The following is a 27,150-nucleotide window of genomic DNA, read 5'->3' on the forward strand; positions in this document are numbered from 1 at the left end:
GGTTGATTAAGGGGGTGGGGATAAATTTTGGGGATTATTGATATAGCATGAGTAGAGCCAGATGGTTGTATTACACATCTTTTGTGTTCTTGTTTGCTTCTTAAAGCAGTTGCAGAATTTTGCCCTGGGCAAAATTTACTCTTTGCTCGTATGTTCCCCTGTGAATTTACTTTTGACAAAGTAGTTCACAAAGAGGGGAAACGCTGTGCCCACAAACTAGTCTCTTCCCTTCACATTTGTGAAGCCAACAGCCCCCTACTTCAGAAATATTTTGTAACTTGTGAAATAAATTGGCACTAGTGCAAGTTCAGAGTGTGCGTGTGTGTTGTGCGTCGTTCCCCTCGGTGTGCAGTATTGATTTACAGAGAATGCCGTTTAGATTTTCCTTGTGGTGTTGTGAAGAAGAAACTGTGGAAATGTCAACCAGTTCAGTTTAATGCACTACTTATGTAGTGTTCTTCCATTAAAGAAATGTTGTCTTAAAGATTAATGAGCTAATTTTTCCACTACTCATTTTTTATTTTAAGTTTTGAGATTGTGGCATACCTGATTCATGTGATCAAAAACACATACTTTGTGGTATTCAGGTTGAGTGGGAGAAGGTTGTGCTAGGTAGGTGTTTGTGACATTTGTTGGAACTGCTTATCACCGGAACCACCAAAATTTACATGTGTTTGTTATTTCCCTTTGAAAGCAATTTTTTATTTCCCATAAAATGATGGGTTTTTGTAAAGGCTTTGTAAGAAAGAATTTATGTCTTTCTTGTGCCTCGCACCAGTTTTTGTGGGTGTATAACTCCACTGACTTGGATGAAGTTACTCCCAGCTTACATTGCTGTAGGCTCCTGGATGATGAGTTCTCTACATCTGGCAATTATAGTGGAAACAGTCCTACTTGTAAACATGTTTTGTCCTCTGCCTGTGTCCCCGTGTGAAATGTATGTTTGCACAAGGTGAGGAGACTGACCTTGCTCGTGGTGGTGGGACTTTTATTGGGGACCAATTCATGCTGGCACTGATTCTGTGGTCCCATGACTGCATCCCCTCTCCCCACAGAGCCGAGACCCATGTTTTGCCCAGACTGGGAGCAGCAACTTTGGGCCTGTTTTTTAGAACCAGTACTTGATGTGGAAATGGGGATGGGCAGCTCTGACCCCATTGAAATCTCTGAGTAGTCCAGTCACAAGTCTGAGACTGGAGCAACTTACTCCTCATAATGCTACCATTGTGCTCATCCGATCTGATCAGTTCTGGAAATGTTTTAGTAAGTCTATCTTACAACACTATAAGAAGATAATCAGCTGCCTTAGAAGGTCCCCATCTGGAGTATAGAGTTCTTTTACTGAAAGATGTTTTGCCTTTCCGAGATAGCTCTCGCATTTCATCATCTGTTGTGCAGAGATGAAGTGCATATGAAAAGTCAGTGACTCTGAATCCATCTGTTGTTATTATTTTCCACTGATAATTGGCTTGAACAATGAAATGTCTGTGTCTGTAGCCTTTGAAACTGTACACCCTGTTTATTTTCTGGAGGTCTTGCTCCACTCTCCCCCTCTGCTTTTTTTTTTTTTTTTGTTTTGTTTTGTTTGGGGTTTTTTTGTTTTTTTTTGTTTCATTTTTCTCTCAAGCTCATAACTAGTGGAGCTTGTATGAAGATGACATCTTTGACTCTGTGCATCAGTATGTGTCACTCAGCATCTAAAGCTTGCCTGCCAGTTTTTGTCAGGGTCCTGTGTCTGTGCTGTGTGAGTGTAGAGCCAGGCTTGCAGCAGGAAGACTGGCAGATCCAGAGTTCATAGATATCTTACCTGAAATGCAGAATTTATATCACTTTCTCCATTAAAATATTGATTTAGAGACCAATATCCAATACCTATGGAATTAGATACTACCTGTAATTGTGTAATATATTCAGTTGCATCCAGTTTTGCATGATGCAGGGTATTAATATTGGATTCCACTAACAGTAGTTCCATTAGCTTGCTCAACCAGTATGAGATATATATGAGCAGGGAGGCATAACTACCAGCCAGAACTGCCAAAACAGTCATTAGAAGCTCCATTGGGATGGACAAAGGCTTTTACACCGTGATATGCTGATTAAATTTTGTTCTATGGTTTATTTGCATCAAGGTTAGATCAGTATCATCTATGTGAATGGTATTATCTGACGCCTTATTTGGAAGGTCATTTCAATGCAGCAATGGTGAACGATACGGGGGCTCTAAAATTTCTCGTGGGATTCTTTCTTGGAGGATTTTTATCCTGTTAGGTTTGACTAGCTTACATTATCAGTGGTTTTGTGCTTTAACCTGGTGAGTTCATCCAAGGAAGTGTAGAAACTCCCTCCATACCATACGAGTGCTCAGTGGAACTGAACACACTCAATGCCCATTAAAAATGTGAATTATATCCAGTATCCTTTGAAATAATCTGTGACACATGCTTGAGAATCCAGTAAATGTGTGTTACATCTTGAAAGGCTGAATTTTCCTGTGTCTGCCTGTGTGTAAGTGCTCTTTCAGAATGAAATTTCGGGGCCGGATGCAGTCGTGTCGTCCATGTTATGCTGTAGTCTGGAGCACCAGAGAGTAAGGCAGAGGAGTATAATCTTATTTGTGTTTCAATGGCAATCATTTAATACTGCAAGTTATTAAAAAATAATTAAATTACCAAAACCAACATGTAGCTAGGACTTACAATAAAAGGTCAATGTGATTTGACTCCTTAAGTTAGGAAGGGACACTGGTGAATTCCAATTGCTTTAAAATTGTGCTGCTTTGTTCTATTTCTGGACTGGAAGGATAAACGAGACTGAAAAATTATTTATTTCTCTAGAAAGAAGAGTAAATCACAGTATATAATTATATATAATATTAATAATATCAACTATAATAATAAATGTTTAGATGTGTTTGGTGGGTGTCACAGTCTCTAATTTGGTTGTCTTTTGAAGTAAATATAGTTAGGAGGGGTCGTTTAATGAGAGCAATATTTTGAAAATAATGTTTTTAAGGAACACTTCAGAAATTTCTTCCTTTTCCCCAAATAAACTAGTAAATAGGTGTGCATTATGTGGTGATTCATAATAACTAAAATAGGTCTGTGTCTGGAGTGTCTTTTTTATAGTAAACAAAACAGGGACAGGAAAAGCAAATGCAGATTTAATCTGTCAATTTAACCAAAAGTCTCTGTATTAATTTTAAATCCTTGTTAAGAAAAGGCCAGGCCAGGAATGTATTGGATTTCAGTAGGGTTAATGAAAATGAATTTTACAGGTGGTATTTGGTTGTGTTTCTTCTGCTGTGGTGAGATGGGTGGCTGAGCCAAAGCGGGCACAGCACACGATTCAGCTCTGTGCCAGAGCAATGCTTAGATTAGAAATGAGCGTTTGGCGTGGAGTTGTTGGTGCTGTTGTTATTTACTATCACTATCAGAGGAGCAGAGTGTTTAGTGCTGTGATTTGATTTGATTTTACAGCTCCTGTCCCCTTAAAGAAGCTGTGTGGCTTGTCAGAGATCAGGACAGGTAGAATGCACAGCAGGCGTCTGATTTGAGCCAGTTACTCATTTGCTGAGTGTTTGTGTTTATGCAAAGGGGCCTCTTCCTGCATATTTAATCTAGAGTAAGGCAGTGGCTTTTGTTGTGTTTAGACCACATACCTTCAGTCCTTCCTTACACTGCAGCCAGTGTTGAAGCACAGAAAGGCTTGATAGTCTAAAGTGCTTTAGTGTTTTCAAACTCTCAACTTTCTGCAGTCGGTTGGGAATTACTCTACAGCTCTAAGTCTTTTTCTTCCTCGTTAATGGGTAAGTTTGCACTCGGTAGAATAAGATACTTTTGTTTCTGTTCCATTTCATAAATGCACAAAATATTTGTTTGTTTGTAGTTGTCCAAACCTCCTTGAGCAAAACTTGTCCGCTGAGGGAGTTTGTTGCAGGGAATTAGATCAAGAATACAGGTGTTTCTGGAATATACTTCTGAATCAAGTATTAAATGCCATATTACAATAGGCAGGTATTTGTGGGGCGGGGAAGTGGCGAGGGCGGGGGGATGAGTTCGGTGTTATTATTCTTTGTACTAACAAATCCTGTTTTGTAACTGTCCTGAAGATAATGCTTCCATTGTTAGCTAAAAGCTTTCAAACAGTGAGCAACGCAGAACTGCAAAAGAAGAAGAAAAAAAAAAAAAAAGGAGGGGGAGAGGGAAAAAAAAGCAACCCTCTGGTCTTTATTGTTTCCTTTGCAAGGGTCCTCACTCGAATGTCTGCGCTGTAATAGGGAGGTTTTTCTTATGTGGAAATTGAATCGTCTCTTCATTGATATTAATAGCACACTAGAGATGTTAGCCATGATGCAGAGTACCAGAGCTGTGGAGTAGGAAACCTGATATTGCAGGGGGAAAAAAATGACAGTCCTATTGCTCCTCAGTGTGGGAGACATCCCTCCCCGAGAGCGGAGTTTGCATAATGGCATCCTGCCTCAACTATTTACTTATAGGTCTTTTAATCTCGGGCTCTTTTCTTTTAGTACAGGCGTAATTACTGCCGCTCGCTCCTGCACTTATTAACTGCGCAGCTCGGTTTCTGATTCCGTCTGGACAAATTAGTTTTAAAAATGACTTTGGAGAGAATCCGTGCGGTGTGCCTGCACAATGTACACAGTGTATACGTAATGTGTGCTGGGTTGGGAGAGCGTCGGGGTCCGGCGGGAGGGAATTGGCATCAAAATTAAAGGAAAGACGACAAAGGGCACGTCTTGGAGGCTGAGGGTTGAAGCACAGACAGCGCTTGGAGAAATGTGGAAAATGTGCGGCGAGGCCAGAAGTAGTAGTTTTGGTTCCCAATTAACTATTTCCTTCGTTTGAGTAACTCCTCTCAAACAGAAGAGTGTGCTGTTCCACCACATGTTGGAAAGTGTGAGAATCTGAATAAAATTTCATCAACCTTATTAAAATATGTAGGGACTTTGGTCTTCTTGGGTACAAATCAGCCTACAGACTCAGAGGCATTTATTAACAATAAGACTGCTGAGGTTTTTTTAATAACAAAATTACAAATACCGTGTCTAATTGTAAGTGTATTACTTTTATGCACCAGTTAAAAAAAAAAAAAAACTTTTTATGAGGAAAAGTACCTCAGTCAAAGCACCTCGTGTGATTAGTGCTATTGTATTCTTAAATTTTGATTGATAGAGATAATAGTTTTCACTTAAAAATACAGACAGGTACTTTAACTTTCCATGACAATAGCTATTTGCATTTCTTTTATCTTTTTGTTTAACATTTGTGGGGGTTGGGACGGATTTGATTATTAACTCTTATTGCACACCGAGGTAAATGCTAAAACAAAGCTTTTGTTAAAGCTTCAAAAGGTAAAACAGCAAATATTGTTTTTAGGCTTCAATATTTAAAGGCTGTTAAAGGATACCTCGAAAATATTTTCACATGACCACGACCAGGAGTGTCACTCGCCTGCCAGGTAAGGGACGGGACGGGGGCTGTGACGGGGGCGCTGAGCGGGGAAGTGTCCCCGAGCAGCGCCGGGGTCACGGCACAGCGGCGATCTGTCCCCATGGTGTTCTGTGTGCGTGTGTGTATGTGTGTGTGTGTATGTGTGTGTGTGTTCGGAAAGTGGCGCTGGGTCAGCTCCAGCCTTGCCCGAGGCCCCGCGGTGGGTCCCGGCGGTGCCGCCGCTGGGCACGGGCATCCTCCGCACGCTGCCGCCCGGAGAGGTCAAGTTTCGGGAGGAGAGTTGTAGCGCAGGCATAAAAATGGTTAAGGCTGGTACTGAGGCACGGGGAGTTATTTTAAGAAACGGGGAAGATCTGGCGATACGAGGCAGGCGGCGGTGTTTGATGGCTGGCTCCGGCTCCGGCTCTGGGAGATGGTGGCCCGTGGCTCGGGGAGCTGGGCTCTGGTCCCGGGAGATGGGGTCTGGCTCGGGGATGGCCTCTCCTCAGCTGACAGGCTGGGGGGCTCCCGGGAGCGCGTTCCCTTCACCCGGGATGGATCCGGTGAGGGCCAGCGCTGTCGCACAGGAGAGGCAGACAAGCGATCCATCAGTCAGAGATGCAGGACCGAGCGATCGCGGTGCAGATCCCGTGTTGGAAGCGAGCTGTTCCCAACTTGCCTGCGAACTGCACCCGTGTGTTCCCTGTAAGAGCTGTTAAAAAGCGGGGGAGGAACGGATCGTGATTAGTTTTGTAGATTTGGCTTACACCGAGTTGTTCTTTTCCAAGGTTACGGTGGACTTGAAAGGTAATATTATTTTGAAAGAGCGAATGTGCTGTGCATAGCTTTGTCCTCGTGCTGCTATTTATTTTAATTTTATTTTATTTCTATTTGGAATAAATAATAAAGCACCAGCCAGAGATTCTGAACGGCCTGCTAATGACTGAAAAGAACACAGTACGATTTGCTCCCTCCTTCCACTGAGAAGCAGCGAGGTAGTGAGCACTGATATCCGAGCGTTTTGGCCTGTACCAAATCCGCTTCCCCCTTTTCAAAGAGAGGTGGAAGAAGTGCACTTAGTCTCTCACAGTTTCACTGTTCACCTGCATTTCACTTGCTGAGGAGGTGGTAATGACTCCTGGTGTAGAAAATCTCCTGTGCCGTGCCACCTGAGATGTAATATATGGTGCAGAGTAAAAAGTGGCAACCTTGACAGTGGTTGGAAAAAATATTTCTCTCTCAGATTATTTGAAGTATTTAGTTTAATATATATTTTTTTCCCAGGGTGCTAGATCTTTAAAAATAAAATAGTTACAAGAACAGTTACAAGAAAACTAAAGAGACAACTACTGACCATCCTCAAAACAGTTCTACACGTGATTTGTGTAGATTAGTGCAAGTAACCCAACTGAGTGTGCTGGGTGAGGAAAGGAACGTGTGTGCAGAACTGGCCTGTGAGTCTGCCTGGTACCAGATGTTTCCTCCACAATCAGTGTATGTCCTGTATTTTCAGAACCAGCAAAATAACAAATAAAAAACATTTTTGTTTTTCTCTTACAAATATGCAGTTGATAAAATCACAGACTGTGTCTTTTCTTGCATAGGACAAGAAAATAATGATTATGAGAATAGTAGGACATATTTCATACTTCAGCCTGCATGCAGTTGAATGTGGCTCAGGGAGTTTGGAGGGGAAAGAACAGCTGTATTAGGTGGCTACGGTTCACTTTATTTAGAAGAAATTACTGCACAGAAGTGCTTATTTTGGTGATCAGTTTTTGGTATTTTAAAACTTTCAGGAAGCTTTTTAGTAAATATTTTAATCAGACACATTAAATACATTTCAGCTGGTCTCATATAAGAACAATAAATCAAAATCTAATTTCAAAACAAATTTTTTTCTTGTGCTATCAGGTGCATGTGTCAGTTTTAGCTTTTTTTAATTATTATTATTTTTTAAAAAGTGTGCTTTCCAGGTAGTGAAGGGGAGATTCCTTTGCTGTTTTAGGTTTCCTGTAATAAATTGTAGGCTTCTGAGGGCTGGGACACTGACAAAAAAGAATGTACATGCATAATTCTGAGCAGAGGAGAGCCACTCAACTGGTGTTCTACTTTCCTGTGTAAAATTACTCAGAGCCAGTTTGTGTGGGATCAAGGTCCTTGTTAATCTATTTTTGGCTTTACCCAAGGCAGTTCTCATTTAGATATTAGTAAAAATGTTAAGAGTTTTAAGTAGACTTTCATTTTGCAGTGGTCTCTGTTTCTGAGTATTCTCTGTATTACTGGTTAAATTTGGCTTTGCAGTGATCCCTGTGGAGTTAGGGCTCCATCCTGCAGCCTTCCTGCAATGACCTCGTTGCCCTGGAGGAGGAGATCACTAAATCAAATACATGTTGTGGGATCAGAAGAGTTACAAGGTCCAGCCCAACTGCAGGTGTAATGGCAAAGCTGCTGATCTTTGCCTGGCCCCTTGGTACCAGGTGAATAGGTAGCACCTGATCCAGGACAGGAGTGGGGCTGTCTGTGGGAAGTGGTTATGGTGCTGGCTCAGGGCATGATCTTGGAAAGATTATTGTTGTCTTTCCAAAATCCTGCCCAAAACACTGTTTTAAAAAGCATCTTTATATCCAAGGATTTCAAACTCTGTTACAGTTATCTCACTAGTGGGTAAACTGAGGCACGTGGTGAACAAACCTGACATTTTTTATGAATGTCTGGTAAAATCTGTTCAGGGCACAGAGTTTTGCGTGGACTCTTCCTCGTGTATGGAATCAGTTGGGCCTTGGAGGTGGCGTTGAGGGTGCTTTGAGACCTCCTCTCTGTTTGTCAGGCAGCAGGACCACTGCTGCTTGCTTGCAAAGTGGATTTTTGTTTGTGGTTTGGTTTTCTATTTTAATCATCTCATTGGAGGGAAAATATGAGTGTAGCAAAATGTCTTGATTTGGTAGGATAGGATTTTTTCTTTGTTTGCTCCACACACACACACAGTGTTGATGGTACTTTGTATTTATCTTAAAGACAGCATGATGGAAGGAATGTGTGTTGCCTACATCAGTTTGCTCACCCATATAAACAGTTTCAGGAGGAAAGTCTGTATTTGTGTTTCTACATTTTGAGATACTCAACTTTTAGATTATTAATGAGAAATTTTCACAGGTGGGAACAGCTGTTTCTGCTGCTCATTTTAACTTTAATGGTACATTATCCATATTTTTGAAAGCCAGGTAACATATAGCAGGAGTTTGATAACCAGAAATTAAAGCAGTCTGGATTTCAGTCGGGGAGTAATTTGAGAGGAGAGCTGAGTCCTCCTCAGCCCCCTGTAGACCCTGTTGTTCTCCCACCAGCTGATCGTCGGGCCAGATTTCCTTGGAGTGCGTTTGGTTCATGCAAGATAAATGTGTTCAGAAAATGATACCTGCCTTTTTCAGCACTGCCCAAAGAGATACTGAATGCACATTTTATGCAAACGTGTAATTTTCATCAGCTTCCTTAAAAAGTACATTTTAAGATGGTTCATTTGCTATCATGAAGACTCAGGGTAAAAATGAAGTCTGCTTGCCAAAATACTGCCAAAATAAGGATCTGACTGCCAAATACCCAGAAAATTTATAAAACAGATAAATATGAAAAGAGGTTTAAAGTGTCAAACCCAAGATAACCCCTGCAGCAAAGCAGGATAAAAGCCTTTATTGTTGCTAATCTAAGAGCACATCACATGTCGGAGGTCATGTATTTTACATAAAAGATGTATTGTTTTACATACTCTCAGGAAGGTGAGCCCTGACCTATTATGATGGAGCAGTGTTATGTCCTTTACAGTGCAGAATTAGGAATGTCTTATATGGCACGCAGGGCTTCCTGTATACCAAATGTACAAATCTTGGCCTCTGATGTTCTGATACTGCATTACAAGAACTGTGAAGGGCTTCTCACTCAAAATGTAAAGAATAAAAATGAAATAAAGTGCCACTGAGCAACAAATAAAACCAATACTTATCTCAAGGTAACCTTTTTTTCTCCCAGATAAAAATAATCAGGTTTTAATGGTGAAGAAGTAATGCCTAATTCTCATTGTGAAAACATTTTTCCTTCCAAAATAAATGGTGAATGAGTTAATATTCTTTTGAAAGAACTTAGTGTAGATTCTGATTTTTTCCCAGAGGTTAGTATTTTACTGCTTCAGTAAAAAGCTTCACCTAGTGATGTAAATAGCACAGCTTACCATTTGGTGAGTTTCACAAACACCCCCAAAACTCCACATCACTGTGTGAATTTTATGAAATGGAGTTTCACGTAGCTCTGTCTTACACATCCACATGTCACTGACTTTCCGTTTCATATGAAGTCATCTGTGTCACCAAATTATCACATATTTCTGTCTGTCTGTATTGCATATTACTCTGTACCCCTGTGGCAGAAGATCAACATTTTAGTGAAATTATATTATCATTTCACTCAGTTAAGGTATTTGGTCAATTGATGTGGAATTAATTCTGAATGCTGTTAGTGGCTTGAGTTACTAACTTGATCTAAATTAATAAACAAATGTTTTTCTTTTCTCTTGTACCATATGTTGATCCCAATTACATGAACAGAAAGTGGCAGATTGTCATGTTTCTTAAAAGATTACATACTCTTTTGCATAAGAGAGAGTACACAAGATGCAGTAAAATACAGGGTAAAAAAAAAAAACGACACGTGCTGTTTTCTCCCTCCTACTTTTTATAAAGATACACTTTAATTATTCCTCCTTTTAATATCCACTGCTCTCACCACCTTGGCGTACTTGGCGTGCTCTTGGTAATGCTTAATGAGAAGATATCCCAAGACAGTAAACAACTTTCTGAATTAGGAAGATGCAGCTAGTTCTAAAATCTCATCTAGGACTGTGTCTCTATGGAAAAGGATGAGAAAAGAAAGGATCCAGAAGATAAAATAGCAGCGGTTGTAAGTGGTTTAAAATGCCTTAAGTAAGGAGAACCCATGCAGACAATAGTCAGATTTCTGAAACAAAGAACTGAACTCATTTATTATTCAAACTGAAAATAGATTGATAGACATCAAGATTAAGAAAGTTTATGTTAGAGAACAAAGATGTCTCATCTCCATGGGATTTTTTTTCTTCTCTTCTTTTTCCTCCCAAAGACCAAGTTGTTTGTGCTGAACTGAAGAACCTCACACTAGCTGGTACTGATAAGCAGCAGTCCTGTGACTTGATTGTTTTTATTAACTCTCTCTGAAAGTCATTGACCATCAAACACGATTAGATTCATGTGTTGCTTTATTTATGTTTGTACTTGCAAATGTGGTGCCAATGAAAATGCTTTGGGTGTTGCTGCTGACACTGACCCAGAGTCACGTGTGTTATCTCCTTTCTCTGCAGGGTAAGAAGAGTGACCTTTTTTGGGGTGGCTGTAACTGAAGATTGCTTTACAGGAGCAACTGAAGAAGGTAAATACAAATATGCTGTTTTTCACACGATTTTTGAAGTATGTTTGAACAAAGGATCTGATCCTGCAAACCCCATCACTGTACCTTAGCTGCACAAGTAAAGGCTTTTCTGGCAACATGGATAAAGTTTGGAGCTTTTGGAGTAAAAGCTGTGCCTTAAAACCCCATATTTTGCCTGGGAAGCCAGTGGTTTAGGTGTGCAGTTGCATTTGAGGAGCAAGGCCAAAAAGATGCACTTTTTGTCTTTCATCCATGTTCCAAGAAGGCTGTTTGGTAACCGGGTAGAGCCTGCGTGGGAAGGCGGAGACCCTTCTCTGGCTGGTCTTTGTGGCATCTCCATGGGCTGGGAGATGCAGCAGCACAGCCCATGGCAAGGTCCCCTTACTGAGGCAAATCCCTGGGGAGTGGTCAAGTCAGCTTCAGTGCTACTTCATTCCAGGCTGAGATACTCCTGGATTTCCAGCAGCACATCGAGCAGAGCAGGAGAGCAAAATTTAGCTGTTAATTTGACTGCTTATTATCACTGCAAAAGTTAAAACACATGCTTTTTAGTCTTTTGGAGCACAGCAAAAAGGAAAGAAATATCACTTTCTGCAAAATGATTTTTATTTAAAGCAGCCTGAAAGTCCTTTGCTTCTAAATTAACTCCTTGCCTCTCTTCTGGTCCAAAGTTTCAAGTTGGGAAGGAATATTAACATCACAAAAGTGGTGATTCACAAAATTAACTTGCAGAAGAGAAGAGTAACGAAGATCAGTGTTTGGTACTGAAGGGTGTCATCTGACTGAGGTTCATATGGCTGCTTTATAATCACCTTCTTTCAGAAATTAATAGTCGGTTAAGCACCATAGCAACAAGCAACACTGATGTAAGCGCTGAGCAGTGGCTGCTGTTCGCTGTGATGTCAGTGCTCGTTAGTGCTGTTCTCTTGACCTTGTTTGAATATAAAATGGTGATTTCATTTTAAACTTAAAATTTTACAGAATGACTAAATGCACTGGAGTGAATTAGAGCTATTTTTATTTTTAATTTTATTAAAATGTACTCCAAGGGGGGAAAATGTCCCTGTTCTCTTCTGTTTTAAATTAAAATAGATCTGAGGACTATCTGGGATTTTTTTTTTTTTTTTGTCAGTTCTTTGTTGCCAAAAATATCTATTTGGTTAGGATGAAATTCGTGAAGTTCAAGTGAATACTGCAATCCTTGGCCAGGCCAGCGTTGTATGTCAGCTATATGATATATCCCTCTCTTCAAGACTTGAATCTTACTGGGGTTTTTTTTGTTTTTTTTTTTTTTTATGGTGGAGCCCATGAAGTATCAGATGTATTTCAGGTACTGGAGAAGAAGCAGATCCTGAAGTTTAAGGAGATAGTATTTTCTTGCTCTGCAGTGTTATTCCTTCTTTGAGTTTTTGTGAAGAAGGGAAGAATTTGAAGTCCCAGGTGCATCAGAGGGCCTCATAATTAATGTGTCTGTTGTTCCTGGTTCATGTCCTATGTAACCCAGGAAAATTTGGAATTTTGGTGTTAAATGCAGGATACTACCTTTAGACTCCCTGAAGCTTGTAGGCTGTTTCTCCAAAAGCAGATCTATTTTGTACTACTACCATCAGTGCACCACTCAGGCACACGTCCCTTCTGTCACTCATCCTTCAGCAGAAAGCAGTTTGGGTGATTCACTGGAAAAGACCATTAGATGCTTCAGTGTGATCTCCTGTGTATCATAGGTTATTGATTCTCACCCCCAAGCAGAGTTCAGCCAAACACTATTTTCTGAAGCTGATCCAGGCTCAGGGGGAAGACAGTGATGACTGGAGAAGCATGGGGCAGCCATGGTGTGTACCACAGGTGGATTTGTGTTCAAGGATATGTTATCAAACTGCTCAACAAAATTTAAAACTTAACAGAAAACAAGTTGTTCAATGTATTCTTTAATGTCAGGATTGTTTCTCAAAGAAGGTTTGGCTCTGTCCCGCTTCTGCTGCGGTGAGGGGTGCAGTTTTCAACGAAAACCTATTAATTGCAGGATCAGTCTGTCGTCTTGCAACATATTTCATAAAATAAAGCCATAATGAATGATATGTGGTCCAAGAAACTGGATGTCAAATTTAAACTGGGCGAGAATTGAAACTGCTGAGATAATAAACCATGAGAATAGGAGATAGTAATGGAAATAGTGATAGAGTCCTAATTAGAGCAGTGCCACTGAAACAGGGAAGGTTAAGGGTTTGGTTGATTGAGTTTGAGCTCAATTGCTTGATAGCTTAATTTCAGGTGAAATCCCATCTCCTGAGTTAGTGGTTAAGCCGCTCAGAGCAGTTGCAGAGCAGGACTCTACTCCTTGAGGAGCAGCCGCGTGGCCCCGGGTGTCCCAGCCCTGTACTGAGCCTGGCCTCGGGCATGTGGGGTGGGAGGCAGCTCAGAGCTGGCAAAATAGATTTTTATTCTGTGTGTTTGTTTGCTTTTTTTTTTTTTTTTTGAGCTCCAAGGAGCTCTGAACAGAAGCACAAATAACAGAAGAGAATACAGCAAGGGGTCTTGATGGTTAAACCTTCAGAATTAAGATGTTTACATTCTCCATGATTTAGCACTGTTAGGCATAATGCCTAATTATATGCCAGTTTTTCCTCAAAGTAAGAATTCAAAATGTTTGATTTGGGGAGAAGGGAGAAGAAATGTATTTTTACAGAATTATGGGACAAAAGTATTAGTTTTCCAGGAGCAGTCATTTGTTTAAATGTAGTAAAAGCATTTCCAATAATCAAACAGCATTCATTGCGTGTAGTAAATCAGGGATAGCTTGCATGCTGAAACTTTGAAAAGTACAAAACATGCTATTAAAATGTATATGATTGATAACAAAAAGCATGTGTAGACTTTAAAGACAGGAAAGATAGAATCCTTTAGAAAATCTTTAACAGCAAAAAAAAAAAAAAACAACAATACAAAGGATTTAGCAAAGTTGCACTGAGTTTAAAATTTCAAATCTTAGTGCTTGTCAGAGTTAAATGCTGATTAAATATTGATAATAAACCAGAAGCTGCCAGCTCAAGCTCAGATCTGAATGAGATGATCAACAGATAAATCTGTGGGTTTGAGCTTTAACTTTCTTATATAGGTGTATTTTCTCCTCCCTTCCCTTCAAGCCAGGAGAAAGGTCAGAAGGACTTTTTGTCCTAAGCTCAATACAAAAAAATGGATTGTGTAGTTGGTCTATGTGGAAAAAAATAGTCAACTAAAAAATTACTTTTTTCTAACTTTCTTTCATGAGAAAGAGAAATGGTTCTCAAACCAGGTTGTCAAGTTGCTGTGCCATGTCTTTGCTGGCCATTGCAGGCAAAAGTCAAACCCCTGAAACAAACTCCTTCAGACACATTTCTGCTTATGAAAGGCTCAGCAGTGTGTGCAGTTTCTTTCCAGCCCTCTTCCTTGCTGGTGGCTTCCAGAAGATGTGCTGGTGATGTCCTCAGTCCTATTTTTTGTACTGGCTAGGGTGGCAGGAGTGCTTGCACATCAGGCAGCGGGAAGTTGCTAGGAGGATGTTTTCCTCAGTGAATTTGGCACCTTGACTCTTCCTGCTCTTGGCCTAAAGGTCTGAAAACATATTAAGGAGCAGAAACAGCTCCTGTTCTTAGAACACGTGGTGTGCGGCTACTTATGAATGTGGGTTCAGAATATAAACTACAGTCACAAGGAAGGCTGCAACAGAGCAGACAACCTGGTTCTTGGACATTTTCTCCAGTGTTTTGTCTGCGGTGGGCCAAAATTACACAGAGCTGTACTGAAAGCAGTTTGCATGAGCACTTGTGTCACTCTCAGCAGGAAACGGGGACTGGGAGACTGACCCCACTGATCCCTGCTGCTCCCTTGCTGCTGGGGTGGTAGTCCTGTAGCTGGAGTGATCAGTGTCTGTCAGGCCTCATCTAAGACTGGATTTATTTACTTTTGGATTATTGGGAGAAGTTGTAATATCTTAGTTGTTAGGAACTTTGAATTACTGGAAGGTCTAAGGTCACACCTTTTCTTAGGGTTCAAAGGTACAGTGTGTTGCAAAGTGTTTCTGTATTCATTAGTGACAGAAATTACAATGTCACTTGCGTGTTTTGGGGTAAACCCTAAAACATCTGTGTATTGGTCATGGGAAACACTAAGTGTTTGAAGACCTTACCTATTGAAATGAAAAGTTCAATCCAGACATGTGTCAAGCTGTGACTTTTCTGAAGCAATTGGGTCAAGAATATGTAGAAAACAGATTAAGACATTTTGGGATAAATTAAGAAGCATCTGAGCAAATCTCATTAACATGGCCCACTAGCTTGCTGTATTGAAGACTTCAAAGATCTGTCAGAGGAGTTCTTTCTGTGCTATTGTCTGCCAGCATTAGCAATCTCAAGAGAACATGTTTCTTTTGTTTTCCTTTGGCCCATTTAGCTTTTCTTCTTTTTCTTCTTCTTAATATTCCTTAATGTCTTACAAATCTTCAAGTGGGTTGATAGAAAAATATGTTTCTCTGCTTTAAGATAGTCAGTATCAGGTTTTGATCCTCTTATCTGATGCTTTTGGACCAAATCTTTCTGGTCTTCATGAAGACTGTTTAAGTGAGCCAGTTTTGGCCAGTATTTTGCATAATCCCAGCATTTCTCCTGTTAGTACCGTCACCCGTTCTGAATCCCTGAAGAACATGGAGCACAAGGCTGAGAGGTTCATGCACACCTCCAGATTAGCCTCATCTGCACCCACAGATCAAATAGGTGCAGGTGTTGAAACAAATGCATATACTGAAAATGGCCCAACATGTAAAGGTTGTGACTGCAAATTAAGCAGCCAAAAAGGATACACTGATGTTTGCCAGTACAGGTGCACCAAGGAAATAGCTCATGATACACCATGTGATCCAGACTGTACAATTTCTGGCCTGGTTCTTCAAAACCAAGCTGGATAATATGTCAGGATGTGCTGCATTTTATCACAACTTGGCTAAGGAAAGAATTGGGAATGGCAAAGGCAGGAACAGCACTGGTCTGTTATTCCAGAACCAGGGCATGACCTTCAAATCAGCCTGAACTCATATTTGATCTCAAACACACAATGTGATGGAAATACCCAGTTTCAAGGTTTCCTTCAGGAGCAGGCAGTGAACTCTGAATTCAGAGCTGTGCTAATAGGGCCAATGGATACAGTGATGTTTTTCTCTTGCTGGTAATAGGCTTGGTGGGCTTCCAAACACACCAGTGCTGTCTGCTGGGGTCTCACGGTGCACATTCCTATGTTGTAAGATCTAGAGATGTGAGAAAATTACTCCAGAAGTAGATTTCTTATTGCATATTTTATCTGTTCATCTGTAAGGGCACTGCCTATTGCCTGCTCCCACACCATAAGAATATCTTCCATGATATTTAAGTTGCTGTTGTTCAGCGATGGCAGCCGTGTTTTACGAGTGTTACAAGACCAGTGATGTCAGTGGGATGTTATGGGAGGTCACCCTTTTTATCTGGTAGCTCATCCCAGAGCCAGGGCATAAAAGAAAAAAAGGGTTTTTTTGGTCCTGGTTACCTGCCTGTATTTCTTATTGCAACATATGAAAGCATTTTTTACTTGGATAACAGCAGGAACTTCAGACACCACCTCTGAAATGTTTTAATTGTTCAGCGTTTCTCACAGTGCAATCTGTGAATTTTAATTTGTGGTTCTCCCACCTCTGCTGGCCCTGTACTTTTCAGTGTGTTTTGCATAATATTGCTTAATTGCCTAAATGGGTAATTTCTGACTCTGAGCTCACTGTTTATTTTTTTAGTAGGGCAGCACAAACATTTGGACATTTGTAACTAAGACTCTGACGTCATTTCCATTGCGAACCATTAATATCCAAGTTTATAATATGGCCTTTCAAAATAGACTTTTTTTGAAATATGATGATCTGGGGTGGTTTTTTTTGTTTGTTTGTTTTTTTACGGTAAAATTGTTATCCCCCTCATTTTAAAAAAAAAGGATAATTTGGCATATTTTAAATAATATGTCTACTTCTTTTTCCTGTCATGCCCTTTTTTGTTGGTTTTGGTAGCCCCTGTATTTATCTTTATTAGTTGTAATGCAAGTGTTTCATCTAATCCTCTGACTTATTAAGGGTTAGTGGATCCCAGCACTGGAAGGAAATGTCTGTGGAAGGGCACAGCATTTCCTGCTCCTGGGGCACTTCCACCAGTAGAGCAGGGCCACAGAGTTGTGACATTAGCAATTGTCTGTAAAGGCCTTAGAAATAGAAAGTGCTGCATTTAAAAGTCAGCTACAGCATAAATCAGTAATATGGGCAATGAGAGCATTTCCTTTTTGGGGGGGGTTGGAGGATTTTTTAACCCCTTTTGTGTGGTTTGTGTTTGTTTTATTGCTGTCATTCTTCTCCATTTAAATTTTATTCCAGTAATTGGGAAAGGGAATTTTATTGGGAAAAATTTGCTTCTAAAGATTTAGTGAATGCAAATTGAACGTTATTAAAAATGTTGTTATTGAAACGGAACAGAAAAATAAGCTCTGAAAAAGTGCAGATTTGTCTGCATCTTTGTTCCTCTTTAAGATCCAGTATCCAGAAAGAAAAAATGTGGTTTTATTGTTTGTTTCCTTTTTTTTTTTATTATTTTTAACAGGAGGGAAGGATGATTGCTTTTGGTGCTACTTGCTTAGAGAGTCCAAAGCTTTGAGCTCAGTTTTGGAGAACGTTAAAATAAGCCCACAGGAGGTCTTGTAAAAGTTGTAAGAAATTGTAAGCATGTCTGCTGAGTCAATTATATGAGACAAATTGCCAGGGTAAGGCTGCAAGGTTCCAAACTTGCTATTTACTCTGCTATCTTTAAACCAATTCATTTCTGCCTTTGATTTCACAGCAGATAAATACATGTTTTGGGAGACAAAAAAAAATACTAATTAGATAAAATATTAGTTAAAATTTAAAGAATTACCTGGATTTTTATTCATGTCATTAAAAGAAGAATTTGGCTTGTTCTTCTTTGGAATGGTGAATATCTGAAAGAATATAGTTTAAAAATGCAGACTGGCTTAAGTTTTTCCTCAATGAGACTCAAGAGCACAAGGCAATTTTTTAAAAAGACAATTTGAATTTTATTAATGAAGGTATTTATTTATTAAAAATCAGACATCTTGAATCTCTGAGACCATTTGTGATTCCTTCCAGTTTCTTAGCCCTGTGATAAGTTTCAGAAAATTGCGAGAAGTGCCAATGGTGTAAATCCCATGTGTATAGTGTATGCATGCTGAATCTCCCCAAAATTTGTGTCCTGTGCTCATGATCTGCAGTCCAGCTGGAGCAATGCAGCTGCCATGGTTAACTTGCCTTGAAATACATCCAGATCAGCTGCTGGATTTTCTAGATACTTAATAAGGTGAAGAAGTCCAGTAAAGTCCTTTTCTTCCTTTCCCAGCACAGTTACTGTGCAAAGCTCAGAAAGGAGCTGGGTAAATAGTTTGGTTTATTGTTTGGCTGTGCTTGAAGCTGGTGCTGAAGTCCTGCATTGATTCCTGGGTGGGCAGGGCTGTGCCGTGGTGCTGTGCTAGATCCCTTGCATGCCAGTGTCACTTGTGTTCCATCACCTCTCCTTGAGGTTTCCCTGCCAGATGGCCTCTTAGCAAGAGAGGAGGGCTGTACCTAAGCTGTGTGACGGGGTACCAGGTATCTGCAGAGGGTGAGTTCTGGAGTATCTCCAGGTGGTCTCAGGCTGTAGCCCAGGTCTCCTGCTCCCCTGCTGCTGCCACGCCTGGGGCAGCGTGTAGCTGGCCAGGTGTAAAGTTCCCCAAGAACAAGTGGGACCATGCCCACCTGCAGAGAGGACTGGTCCCCAGAAGAAGGAGCATGGAGTTAGGGGTGTTCAGTGTGAAGCACAGCAGCAGGTGGGCTGCTGGTGCAGTGGGAGGAGACTGTGTGGGAACCTGTGGTGTGTAGGAGAAAACATCAGTGGGACAGTCAGTTCTTCCCCCAGGAGCAGGGAAGGGAAAAGGTCCCAAAAATTTGAGGAGCCCACTTTAAAAACAGCTATATAGAGACTTGTCCTCTGACATTGACATCCTGTCTGGTCACCACCCATGAAGAGTGATCTGTGGCATCATCTGGGCAAGACCTTGGAGTATCTCTGCAGGAGAACTAGAGTTTATCATAGTTTTATATTGGGTTTCCCTCAGCATGTAACTGGATGCATTAACAGTGACATGATCCCGGTGTGACCTGGACTTTAATGGGTTTGAACTTGGAACTGCTCAAACATTAAGAAAAAGCCCTTGCTCCCTGCATGTATTCAGCAGCTGCTTTTTATATGCAGAACCCAGAGCTACAAAGGTTCACTGGTGGTGCATTTTCAACTCACAGATGAAAAGGACTAAATAACTGCCAAAAAAGCTGGGCTGTTTCTCTCCCGATGCAGATGTGTGACTGCTAGGACATGCATGCATCAAAAGGACAGCGTGCCTCTGAGCAGTTATAAACCTATTGCTTTGTTTTGTTTTGCTTGAGGCAAACAAAATGTCAAGCCCCTCAGTCTTGGGGAGAGGGTTTTTGCTGTTAATGTGTCCCTTGCACAAAGATTGAGCCCACAAGACAGGATTTGGGGTTCGTTTCCTGCCCCTGCAGCGGACTCACTCCATGGCATGGGGACTGTTTGTTCTGGACAAAGCTTTCTTGGGATTTTTTTTTTTTTTACTTTGCATGCTGCCAGCTGTGCATGATGTACCATCCAGAATATGCTCTTTATCCTATGTCAGACCTTAACTGTGGCAACAAGGTGGTGATTTGATTTTCCTGCCTGCAATGAGAGCCAGATTTGCCCCTTGCCCTCCAGAGGGACATTGCAGGTAAGGTTATCTGCCTGCTGTGTGCTCAGGCAGCTCAGAAAGGTACAAATTGTTCCTTTTTAAAAAGAAAACAACAAATCCAAAGCAAAAAAAAAAAAAAAAAACCCTCCCAAATCCCAACAAACAAACCCTGCAAGGCCTATTTTTTGCAGTTTTGGAAAGGTGTCCCATTCCTCTCCTGCTGAGTCCCACACCTAATGCGGTTTCTTTACCAAGTTTCCGCTTGAAAGGAATTCCATTTACAAAGTTATCAGCTACCTGCAAACAGATGGGCATAAGGGAAGGCCTCACATCCCAGCTTGGGCATCGTGTTTCACTTGCAGCTCTGCAGTAATGATGGAGAAGTTAGTCACCTGCCAGCAGAGTCATTCCCATGGAATGATGATAGAGTGACCCGGAGTAAAGATGTCTCTTTGGAGAGCTGTTGACAGATTTACTGACCACCAGGTCAGGCTGCGTTGCCCTTTCCTTTTGGTATTATGAATTACTATGCATCGAGTTTACTTATTAAATTGTTAACAAGTTGTGTTGTACCGTGTCCCTGTGGTGTCACCAAAGTCACCCTGCCTCACCTCTTCTCTCTCCTCCCCAGCTCTGTTCTAGGAAATCCAACTCCTGCTCTTCCACAGAGTCACAATAATCTTATATTTCCTACATAATACTTCTCTTTAACTAGGGATGTAAATCCTACAGACTCTTGGTTCAGTTTTTTCCTTAAAACATTAATGAGATTTTTAGGTGTTTTGGGGGAAAAAAAAAAAAAAAGCCGTTGATGATGACACGGTATAAAAATGTAGCAGCTAAAGCATTTGTTCTGTTGGTTTACCTTGTCTTATAGGAACATCATTTTTGCACATCACTATTAACAATGCAAACACCCTGAAATGCTAATAGCACTAGTAAGCTTTTAATTCCATGGAATTTATTGCTTGCTGTATTTCCATGAATTTATAACGCTTTGATTCTTAAGAGCCCCATTTAATCAGTTTTGCCTGGCACAGAACATAATAAACAACTTGCTGGTGCTAAAGTGCCACATGGGGGAGGCTGCTAACAAGAAAGTTAAATGCTTCTGCCACTAGCAGTTTCTTCGCTGTATTTTTCATGAGCTGTTACTACCAGTAATGTACTTTGCTGGCTTTAGAGCAGTGGTTAAACACAGTGACAAACCAAACAGTGCTCCAGTGCTGTAAACACCCAAAGCAATGCCATTTTTGTTCAGAGCTGCAGTTTAAACCAGACTTGAGACTCAGTGCCATTTTATGGTGATCAAGGATTTTTTTTTTTTTTTTTCCCTCCAGAGATCTTGCTTTTCTTGGGCTTTTAGGAATAACTAGTGAGTAGTACTGATCAAGAAAAACCATGTGGGGACAGCAGGAGAGAAAAAAGAATTGAAATACCTTAAAAACAATTCTTGCTTGTTTATGCTGTTTGACCATCAAAGCACAAAAATACTGCCTTACTAGAAAAATGCCAGATTATCAAGTGCTTTAAAGCAGAAAATGTCATTTGAGTCTCAAAACTGCACCAACTTTGTATAATTACCCTTTTAATTATCCCCAGTGGCCCATGAAATTTGTAAAATAGAGCATTGAGAGTTTGATTTACTTACATGTTGCACTTTAGTGTTATGCTCTTAATGAATATTGTTTAGTACTAATGTCAAGCAGAGTTTTCTGAGTGCTATAGAGAGGTGTGGGTATTCAGCAGGGAATTGTGGAAACTCCACCTTAAATGAAGAGTATCTATGTATCTAAAGCAATATGCTATAATTTTTATTGCCTGAATAGAAACTATATTGATTTTATCCTCTGCACGCAAAGTAGTTTACTATATTTTCTTTATTTAACCATGCCAGAGAAAGAACCATTTTTAGGGCCATTATTTGCTTTTGTGTCAGCATCTTCCTTGTTATGGAGAATAGTTACATCCTTCCTCTAAAGGACCAGAACTTGGAAGCAAGCTCTTTAATTTGCCCTTAGGACCTAACTGGTTTAGCCTCTGGTAATGGAAATAACAGTAATCAATATTTGATGTGGGGTTTCTGTGGGGTATCCAAATATCATTTATTGCCAAGAAATTGCTGGAATAAGCTTGTGGGAAATATAATCCACAGTGTGGTCTGAAAACCCAGCTAAATTAAACATGCATCTCCAAAGGTGAATGGAAACATCAATGTACAGTAAGAATAAAAAGAAAGCAGTCTGAAGGGTTAGATAATAAGATATAATAGCTGGTGACCTCTAAATTATTGGTAACAAATCTGAGTGAGGTGGAGACTCAGTGGAAAGTATTTGTATTTGAAAGTGGTCATAAAATGCTTTCAAGTGATGGTCTGATCCTCAGGATCTGTCTGCTGACAAGTTGGGGTGATTGGACACTGTGGGTGAATAGCTCTTGGAAGGATGGGCTGCCTTCCTCTTGCCTCACTTTCTTCTTCCCCCCTTTGAATTTAGCAAGTTTTAAGAGTATTGTTGAATGCTGATATGGGAGATTGGACCATTGCTACAGCTACCTTGGCATCTCTAAGAAAAGATATGTCCAGATACCTCCAGAGAAAGTCGAAAGTCTGAGGTTTTATTTTCCTTCACACATTTTGTTCATGTTTTCCTGCATGTACTTCTGTGAAAGTGCTGGTACTCATCTACCCATGAGCTGGTTTCATTATTCTGCTGAACTCATGAGATTGCATGGCTTCACATTTCACAGATCAGTTTTTACTGAGTAAAAACACAGCTCTTAATTTGTTTTTCCAATTTGTGAATATTCCTGTACATTTGTCATTTATTTTGTTGACACATAAGTACTGCACTTTGAGGAGAGAAACAACAGAAAATCAATAATTTTGCAACTTTCACATAGTTCAGAGAAAATTTGAGCTTAAATACAGCCTTTAACTGAAGGACAAAAGTCTGTTTATATTGCAAGGACCAATATTTTAGAATATATTTTTTTCTTAAAAGTAAGATATCAAAGCATTTGGTATATAGCTTAAATTTGGGAAGGCAAATTCATATTAATTGTTTACTGACACAAATTCCAGGGAACTGGTTTCTGGAACTCTGAAATATGAATTTATTTATATTTGAAAATATATGTTTTTAAAAGAAGCTGAAGGGAGCAACCTATGAAGAGGTTAATTAAGCATTTCTGTACGTTGCTGAGCACAATGGGGCTCCTTTTTGTTTGTTCTGAGGACCCACAATAATAAACAAAATAACTGCTAATAATTGTGAGCCTTGGTTTGAAGCCGTGCTGGCTGCAGGACACAGGCAGTGTCAGTTTTCAGTGAGTGCATCAAGGCTGACCTTGAACTCGTGTGTGCTGATAAGAACAGTCCAATAACCCGGTCATACCCAGAGCTGGTCCTAGGCTCAGCACTGCTGGTTGGCTTTGGTGGTGGTTCTTTTTTCCTTGTCTCGTGCCCTTCTTTGGCCAAAGGTTTGATGCTCCAGGTTCTCCTGGTGCAGAGAGTCATCTCAGCAGCAGCAGTACCCAGGTGCTCCTTGTGCCAGAAAAGGCTGTATCCAGTTTGGAAAGGAGTAGGAGAAGATGAATTTGTGTAACAGAAGTGGTTCTTTTGGTTCTGTTTGATTCTGTGTGCTGTGTTTGCTGTCTCCTCTATTACTGTGTATGGGTGCATCACTCCCTTCTGCTCATACAGCTTTTTAAATGTGTGTGGTATCACATCACACTCTGGCCTTAATATACTAGGAGATGGTGGAAGCCAGTGTATTTGTCTCTTTTTTCTGCTATTGAAAGGGTTGAAGTTTGCCTGCAAGCTAAATTGCATGGCAGGAGATTACAAAACATTTAGTTTCCAAATCTGATTTTTCTCCCTTGTGAATTTTTCTTGCTTACTCAAAGGCAAGATTCATCTTGACCAGCCCAGACTGAGGTGGAGCTCATCATAATCATGCTGGAAAGCATCCTGTGGCTTGGAAGAATGGCTGGTTGGAAGGAGAACAGTTTTTCAGGAGCAGTCAGGGTGCTTTCAGTTCTCACCCCATCTCTCTTCATACTCACGAGTGTGGGTGGGACATGGAGACAGCATGGCCTTGTCACTGGGTTTTTAATGAAGGTAATAATTAGTCATGATACTGCCCCACCACAACGGACAGTTGCAAGTTACCCTTGCACATCTTGCATCCAAGAGATCACTTCTGCATTTCATTTTGTGTCTAGGCATCAAAATCTGGGCAAGAGCTTATGGCACTTTCAGAGCCACTGAGCTGCTCTTGTAATGGTTCTAAAAAATAAATTAAAAATCCAAGGAAAAGTAGAAGAAGGCTAAACCCCAGTATATTAACTCAGTCTTGTGCTTCTGCAGTAGTCTGGCATCATGGATAGGGGCTGAAATGTAAACTCACCTTAGAAGTAATGAAGAAGAAGGGAAACTTCTGAAAAGGAGTTTTACTGCAGTCTGAACTTGGAAGCATGAAGTGGAAGGTTAAGAAGAATACAACTCTCTGAACCTCATGGTTAGACTCACATTTGGCCACGCAGCTGAGGAGGGGCAAGGGAGCCGAGCCAAAACCATCACAGATCACTGTAGGCATTCTTGTTTTCAAAGTTGGTAGGAAATGGTTTTCTTGGAAAAAAAATGAAATTGGTGTTCTTTTTTTTCTTACTTTAGGAGCCAGTTTTCTGATCTTCAGTTCATATTATGAACTTTTACTGGCCTTGAATTTTGGGTCTCCATTTTGCTATTTTTCATGAGCTGTAGTTTGTACATTTGCTGGCAAATTGTATGTTTTTGTGATCCTGCATGCCTATTGCTTTTAAGTAAAGAAGGGAATAAGGAAGAAAACTGTGTTATGTTGAAATACTCTTTAGATCCTTTTTCATATGCTTTTGCATATTCTTGACCGATCTTCCTTTGTTTTAGGTGTTTGTAGCATTTTTCTCACACTTTGTGCTATCATTAGCATTAACAAGGAGTTTAACAAGGAGAACATACTGCAGAATGTATCACCTAATTTCCTCTCTGAAGTGGAAGGAAGTTTTCCAATTTGCCATGTGCTATGATTTGCTATCATTAGGACTAGTTTTTGGGTGGGTTAATCTGTTCTGTGAAGCCTACAATGAATTACACTGGACTGTATATGCCACAGATAGGTAGGTGCCACCTTTAAAAGTGCCAGTAAGATTCTGAGGCACCTTTTCCAGCCCAGAGCAAGAGGTGCAAGAGATAAAAGAACCATTTGCCCCTGCAAGAATTGTGCATTCACATGATTAGTGAGGCGTGGTATTGAATTATTTGAGCTTTGTGCATAAATATATACTGAGAGAAGCTTTGTAACTGGGGACTTTGGCTATAGTTTTCTTCTTCATGGGCCAAATGCTCTGCTGCAGATAGGGCTAAGAGTATTTTGGTGGAGCAGCTGAAGAGCTGGTCCTCCTTGTGTGCGTGTTGCACTGTCCCACACCCAAAGAAATGCCTCCTCATGTTTTATGGGTGGACTTTGCAGCTTGATTGGAAATAGAAACACAGTAAACAGCAACTGCGTCTCAGAAATATCCCCAGCAACACAAACTGTCACTATTTCAGCTTCTCTCCAAGGCTGCTTCTTAGGGGGCTGATCTGCAGCTATATAAAAGCACGGTAACATAAGCTTGCAGCACCAGCCCTGGAAAATCTTGTAGTACAGCTAACAAATATCTGCAAAACCTTGTTTGTATGTATGTGCGCTTACGTTTAAGATGCAAACTTGTATCTGAGTGTGCTCGGCTCCCCGCAGTATATAGCTGCAAAGCTATTTTGAACATCTTGGAAAAGATGGGTTTGTAGTCTGATTTTCTTTTTTTTTTTTACTGTGTTTTTCTCCCCCTGATGATGTTTATTAACATCCTCCCTGATGTCCAGCTACAAGGGATGGGCGCATAAAAGTTTACATGAAAATACATTTCTCTGTAAGTGCTCTCTCCCTGCGATTCTTTTACAGCTTTAACCAAAACCAGTTTCATCCTGTTTCATCCTCTACCCCTCAGAGCTGATAGAGGGATATTTCATTTTAATCTACAATTCACCTTGTCCTTCCCATTTCTCACTTTGGTTTGCCTGTTGATTTGAAGGAGCGGGTGTGACCAGCCATCAAAGATCCCTGTTGGGAGCCCACTGCCAGGGAGAGCACCCTGGCTCACCCTGGGGATAGCAGAAGGCACATCCTTGACTCTGCTTTTCATTCCAGCTTTTTCCATTTGAGCACACCCGCACATCCAGAAGTCTCCTTGCTGACCACTAGTGACTGGAAGCACTGAAACAGGAGCTTGGAGTCGAGGCCAATGATTATCTCTTCTGCTTCATTCCCTGAGCTGGGACCTGTGGCCAGGCTCTCCGGACATGGTTCAGTGCATCCAAGGACGTGCTGGACATGAAGGATTTGCCTATTTGATGAAAGAGCTGCTGGTGCCTTGGGCAGCTGGCACCTCTTTGGGCCAGTTGTGTTCTCAGTGAAAAGCACAAAGAGGGCAGATGGAAATACGGAGGGAATCTCATTAGACTGAGCCAAGGAAGACGGAAGGGCTGAGCTCTAAGGCTGACTCTGTGTTCCTGGGACCAAGAGTGAGTGTGTGGGAGAGCAGTGCACCTCCATCTTCTCTCTCCCACCCCTTTTCCTAAGGATTTTATGATTCTCTGCGAGTCTGGAGACTCATCTGCCATATAGCCACCTTGCAATGGGGACAGGACTTTGGTCAGGAGTTTATGTTCTTGTCCAACTTACTTTAAAGTGCAAGCTAACGAGGTGCTGTAATAATTATTTCAGTGCAGTTTTTGGAGGAAAAGCTGTGCTAATTGGTTTGGTTTTACTGCACAGCCACCTCCCAACCTTCCTTATTTTTTCTTCTTTAGCTCTGTTCCCTGCCAGAGCTGGAATATGTAGGGCAGACCTGGACATCCTTAACCAAGGTGGTGAAAACTTAGAGACACTGAGATTCCAGGGTCAGTAGATGGATTTGGGGCAAAGTCCTTGTTCTTCGTAGCAGATTCTGCTGGTTGAATTGAATTTGGTTTTGTTTGGTTTGATTTGACAGGGAATATCTCAATCACAATATCTAAGGATCTTTGCCCTGCCTCTAAAAACAAATGTACCAAACACAGCAGTAAAAACAGGCCCTACCCAGTGTTATTTTTCGAGTTGCTTTCCTTGATGGAGTTTTCCCTTCTGCAATACAAAGAGTATCTTTGAATGTCTTAGATTCAACATAAGATGTTTTCAAAAATCAGTTTGATACTGTGTCCTCTGGTAGCCAAACTATTAGAAACCAGTCTGAATATAGCTATGTGTAAATAGAGCTGAAAGAGTCTTTCTTATCTCTTTTACTTAATTCTAGCAATGTCTGTAGGCTGGAGCCCCAGCAGGTTCTTGGGTAGTTTGGGAAGAAAAATGTGAGA

At 40.8% G+C, this 27,150-nt stretch overlaps 1 protein-coding gene across 1 annotated transcript in view; it reads left to right on the top strand.

Annotated features, from left to right (window-relative positions):
• FOXP1 (forkhead box P1) overlaps positions 1 to 27,150 on the top strand; it is a 374,948-nt gene that overhangs the window by 148,476 nt on the left and 199,322 nt on the right. Inside the window, exon 3 of the mRNA XM_062501015.1 lies at positions 10,837 to 10,904. The gene's annotated coding sequence lies outside the window, so the exon portion shown is untranslated. The remainder of the gene's footprint in view (positions 1 to 10,836; positions 10,905 to 27,150) is intronic.

The sequence above is a fragment of the Cinclus cinclus genome, chromosome 12 (genome assembly GCF_963662255.1).
Source record: "Cinclus cinclus chromosome 12, bCinCin1.1, whole genome shotgun sequence".
In the NCBI taxonomy this organism is placed as follows: Eukaryota; Metazoa; Chordata; class Aves; order Passeriformes; family Cinclidae; genus Cinclus; species Cinclus cinclus.